This window comes from Mus pahari, chromosome 21, assembly GCF_900095145.1.
Source record: "Mus pahari chromosome 21, PAHARI_EIJ_v1.1, whole genome shotgun sequence".
Classification (NCBI taxonomy): Eukaryota; Metazoa; Chordata; class Mammalia; order Rodentia; family Muridae; genus Mus; species Mus pahari.
In genome coordinates this window covers 49,074,953-49,080,507 of record NC_034610.1, presented here as the reverse complement: position 1 = coordinate 49,080,507, position 5,555 = coordinate 49,074,953, and the positions used below count along the sequence as shown (strand labels likewise).

Genomic DNA, 5,555 nt, shown 5'->3' with positions numbered 1-5,555 from the left:
CATTCTCAACATTTATTGACTATAAAATCTAAACAGCAATAAACTCTGAAAAATCATGAAGTTGCTCTACAGCCTGCAATATTAAATATTCAGATGAGATTTAATTCTTGGTGGTAGAGTAAAGAAGGACATTCACTTCATTAGCATACAAATCTGCTTTTATCTTTATAAATGGTATAGTTATGATACCAAAGAATTGTTCTAAAACAAAGTTCTTTATGGTTTACCATAAATAAACACTTTATTTGTATATCAATTTTATATACTCATAGACACAAGGCCTTCTAAAAGAATTTTTTTGGGGGGCAAAAATGGTTTGCAAGTGGGAAAAGTTCAAGAAGTCCTAGTTTAGACTATTGAGAGGAACATCAAACTGAGCTCTTATAAACATCGGTTGAAAGAACTGAGGTGAAACCAACATATATATCCTTGGGATAAGATGGAGTACACAATGATGTAGGCAAAACAAAAAACAATCAACAACAACAACAACAACAAAAAACAACAGCAACAAAAACCAACACACACACAAGAAACAAAAAACAAAATCACAGAATCACTCAGTGCATACTTAAAAGTAAAACTTTCTAAAAAAAAATTTTTGTTCACTTAAACAATTTTTCTAGAAATACTCACTTTACCTCAAGACTGGTGACCAATTACACATATCACAACATGAGGCCTTGGATTAGGAAAAGCAGTTTGTGGTTATAAAACCAATCCAATCTAACGGGCCATGGAAAAATGGAGTCCATGACTTTCTCTCATCAGTGAAGGCTTTAGCCCAGGGAATGAGCTCTCCATTGTTACTATTCTGTTACCTGGAAGGTGGGTGATTTCCTCACTCCTAACATAAATCACTTTCTGGGTTCTCTCTCCTTTGTATGAAATGTGATGTATCCCTGTTACATAGGGAGGGGCAGAGGGATATGGCATTTAAAGAGGCTCAGAAATAGTCTGAATGGGCCTGCTCAGGGTTTTCTGACAGTTGTGGTACAAGCAGGAGAGAACACACATCTATTGGACATCACTCTTGAGCATCTTTAAACTTGGGAAGATGGGGACAGGCTCATGGAGGAGGTCATCCATCTACCGAAGGCCTGCGTCCTAAAAGGCTAAGTGTTAGGGACAGGGAGTGAACGACTCTAACTTGGAAGTTCATGGAGAGAGGCAATTACACTATGTAAACTCAGGTGCTTTGAAGGATCTTCACTTGGGAGCCCTTGAGAAGCCTCAAAATGTCTTTGACAAGCGAGCGCTACAGTTCGTTTAAAATGTCTTCCACGTAAACATTACTTTGACTTCAAGATATCTAGGAGTATCTATTTGAAGGGTAGGTACAGTTGATATAAAAATACAAAGAAAAATAAGGAACTGTGGTAATACCCTTGTTTGGGATGTCAGGAAGCAGTAGGCCTATCTGAAGAATGTGTTGGATATTTGCATCTTGTGGGATGAGGCAGGGAGAAAGACACAAGGTAGAGAGTTAAGTGATGTTGGCCAGAATCATAAATCATTCGCCAGCTAATGGTAGGTGGAAGGTTGAAGGCAGGTAAAGAAGTTTCTATTAGCAAGATATTTCTTCGAGGAACAAAGGGTCCAATGTACTGATGATGGTAACAATTTACAAAATTGATATCTAGATTTTTAACAGCATTTTTGACTGTGATGGTGGTATTTAAGGAAAAAAATAAATTATTTTTATTTTATTTTATTTTACTTTTCAGTGAAGGGAGCAGATTTTAAAAGTCCTTAATCTTACAGGACTTCAAGATCTTTAGTATCTCCATCTTGGGCCATGTTTTAGCAATACCTTGAGATGAAGTTTTCATAGTGATTTCTGAAGCAGAGGTACAATGTCTGCATTGTATCAAACCTGGAGTCCCAGCTGTTTCTGATAGACCCTTGTCCAGGGCAGTTTCTATGCAAGGCATGCTCCCTAAACCCTTGGCTTTACTAGGCCTTCTCTGATTGATTGTCCTTTGTAGACTCTTCTGGAATTGTGGGTCAGTGCACATCCTGCATGTGCATCCTCATTGCTACAGACCATGTTACTACATAGTTACTACTATGTTACTACTTAACATAGTTGTTCATAATGTTACTTTGGGTCATCTCTTCCTTTCAAGTACCTTGCAGGAGGTAGTGGGTGGGCATGACAGCAAATAATTACTATGGCAGCAGAAACTGAGGTGGAAGAACTGTTGTGAGTCTCAGGCCAATCTGGGTAGCAGTATAAGATCGTATACCAAAAACCAAAGGGAAGCAACCCCCCCCCCAAAACCCATAATTTTTAAAATTATGAATTAATGTCTATGAAAACACAAACACAATAGAAATTTCACCTACAATATCTAGTAAATGACTGAGAGATATTTAGAAAGAAGAATTTGAAATTAATTTTGATTTTCTTAGGGCAGAGTCTTAGGTTAAAACAAAACTCATGGCCTCTCTTTCTTTCTCCTGTAGCATGTCTTTGGACATTTCACATTTTGTTATTCAAGAGTTGGGAAGGAAAGGCCGGAAGCTGAAATTAATGTCTGCTAATGAAGTTGTCCTGGCACAACCTTGAAGCAGGTTAAGCTTAATGAGTGAAATCAGTCCTGAGGTGGTGGTCTGAGCTTATCTGAGCTCTCACGAACTGGACCTTCTCTGCTGTGCACCCCTAAACTGCTTGCTGCCCAACGCACGAGGCTTATTTTTATGAACTCATCTAAACTCTGCAGTGGGAGTTAGCACCTGTGTTCCGAAGCCCATGTCAAGTCACGTGCCTCCATTTGGGGTTTGAGAGCCGGCCTCTACAGTAATGGAAGCAATAGAATGGTCTGCTTCTCTGCAGCAATTTCACGGGCCTGAAGAAAGAATTTAAGAGTCTAGTTTCTGAAACTAGTGCAAGGAACATTCCTTAAGTGAAAAAAAATTTAATCAAGAATAATCTTACATTTTAAAGGAAGGTTTTTTAATATGGAATTTCCATCTGTGATATATATTTAAGTCCTAGGCCTCATGCAACAATAGCAAAGAAAGGCCCCTGTACCCTTTATTAGACGCGCAAAACAAACAGTACAGGCTGGGGGCGGACCTTTCCTTTACTTCCCCACAGCTTTCCCTTTCTAAGAAGTGCAGGGCTTACATTACTGTTTTTGTTTGTTTGTTTGTTTGTTTGTTTTGTTTTTCCCTTTCACAGCAAACTCTCCTGTTGGCCTTAAGTATTTATCACAAGTTTAATTACTTTGAATTATTTTGTCTGACCCCTCCCCTGAACCTTGTAGAAAAGAGGAACCTTAAACTCCCTCAAAGTCAGCTTGCAGTCCTTCAACAGAAAACAAGCCAGTATCAAATGCAATAATGGCTTGATTCAGATTTGACTAGCTGACAAAGGCAGGGTTTGCTATTTAAGCAGCGCCATCTTGACTGAGTACATTAGGGGGGGGCGGGGGGGTCCCCTCTTATTGCCTAGGCACTCTACCAGGGATTTCTAAGTTGAGGTAGAACTCCCAGCATCCCTTACAACAGAGGCCTAACCCGCAGAAGCTGTCAATACAAATCTCATTTAGGATGCGGAAAGAACGCGCAAGTTTCAGACTTTATTATGCATTCTTCCAGTCCCGAAAAGAGCAAATGAAACTCCGTACAGGCGTAGAACTTTATTTCCTATTTTATTCTTGACCTGTGGCATGGATCTAGCCCCTGGGTAGCAGTGGTGTCAGTCCAGGGCCCACTCTTTAATGGCTGAATGCACACGTTTAAGCAGCACATGGTGAATTCGCTGCTCTGCAAATTGCTGTAGAAAAAAAGTAAAGTGCAAAAGCAGACAAAGAAATCTATAACCTTCTCGGGCTTTCACATTTGTTCGGGCCGTTCTTTGAAGCAGCTCGGAGCGGCGACAAGGATCGGGGAGAGATGCACCTGAAGCAGTTGTGTGCGGGCGGCCGAGGCGGCCGAGGCGCTCAATCGCGGCTTTCCAGCGGCGAAGGCGCAGCAGCAGTCAGAGGGAAGGCAGTGCGAGCCTCCTCGGCAGCGGCGGCGGCGGCGGCGGCACCGGCACCAGCGCAGTTTCCCCTCTCCCCAGCCCTGACTCTACGCGCACATGCGCACTGCGCCCGCAGCCCTGGACCATTTGTCAGGACTACTCGTGAGACGGAGAAAAAAAAAGAGAGAGAGAGAGAAAATTTGGGGGTAAGGAGCGCTTGATCAGATCTAATCTCTAATTAATCTGCAGATCAGCCTGCGCCAGAGCTATTCATTGATTTTTTTTCTGGGTGAGGATGAAAGTTCTGAGAGCGAGAGAGGGAAGGAAGCGCACCCTCGTCTTGGGAAAGCGATCAGGGGAGGGGAAGGAAAGAAGGGGTTTCTCCCCCACTTCTCTGCGCCTCTGGGAAAGAGGAGAAAACTTAATCCCGGGGAAAAAAGTGGGCAAGTGACTCGGAAGCGGCTGGAGGGGGAGTCTGTGGGCATCTCACTCTGAAGTAGTGAGTGCGAGTGCGAAAGAGGAACAAAAGAGCGAGAAAAGAGAAAGGAAAAAATGGGGGGAGGAGAGACTTGTATTTTTTCCTCCTTTGCGCGCACACGGGGAAGGGTGTGGGGGGCCGTGCGGAAGGGAGCGGGCCAAGGCGGCCGCGTCGGGCCGTCGCCCGCGCGCAGGCAGCGGGATGCGTGTGGGCCCCCCTCCCCCCCGGAGCTTGTCACTTTGGTCGCTTTTTTTGACACCGGGTGTTGGGTGGCGGCGGCGGTGGGGGGGAAGCGCGGCACCGCGGGGCTGCGTGTCCGGGGCGGCGTTGGGGGGGGGGGAACGCGGCGGAGCCGCAGCCTCCCCGGGGGCGCCGAGCGCGATCGGCCTGAGCCTAAGGGGGGGGAGGGGGCGGCTTCGGGAGGGGACCGCGGGCACGATCGGTGCGGCGGCGGGAGGACGCGAGCCCCGGCGCGCCGCCCCTGCGGCCCCCTCCGCCCGTGTGGCCTTTGTGCCGAGCGCGCACCGGGTGAGCGAGCGAGCGGGCGGGCGGGCGAGCGGGCGGGCGGGCGAGCGCGACAAGTCCAAGTACGGGAGACCGAGGCAGTGGGAAAAGAGGCCGGGCCACTTTGCTCGCCAGCTCGGCTGCGGAGAACCGACTGGTTGAATGTGGCAGAGGAGGCGCGTCTCGCTGGCGCGGCCGTGTGTGTGTGTGTCTCTGTGTGTGTGTGTGTGTCGGTGAGTGTGTGTGTGTGAGTGAGTGTGTGTGTGTCGGTGTGAGTGTGAGCGCGCGCCGAGAGGCCTCCCTCCGCGACTCGCACCGCGCACACGCACCCGCACCCGCACGCACACCCGAGCCGCGGCGGGGCCGGCGGCCGAGAGTTTGCGTGTGTGTTCTCCCCGCTCGCCACCTCCCCGCTTCCCCGCCGCCGACTGTGGGAGAATTTCCTAGAGATCGCCTCCAATTTCCGCCATTTTGGGAAAGTTGCACGGAAAAAAAAAAAAAAAAAAGAAGAAGAAGAAGAAAGAAATAAAGCCTCCGCTGGATTTTTTTTTTTTCTTTTTCTTTTTCTCCTGCTGGAGGCAGGAAAAGTGCTTTTAGGGA

The 5,555-nt window shown here is 46.9% G+C and overlaps 1 protein-coding gene across 3 annotated transcripts in view; it reads left to right on the top strand.

The window, feature by feature from the left end:
- Window positions 1–4,106: 4,106 nt before the first annotated feature.
- Window positions 4,107–5,555, top strand: part of L3mbtl3 (L3MBTL histone methyl-lysine binding protein 3) — a 102,455-nt gene continuing 101,006 nt past the window's right edge. For 2 of the 3 annotated variants that reach the window (XM_021221353.2, XM_029533048.1), the window contains exon 1: window positions 4,107–4,179. The gene's annotated coding sequence lies outside the window, so the exon portion shown is untranslated. Of the gene's footprint in view, window positions 4,180–4,872; window positions 4,980–5,555 lie in introns of those variants that run through there. The other variant, XM_021221351.2, reaches the window with a different exon arrangement.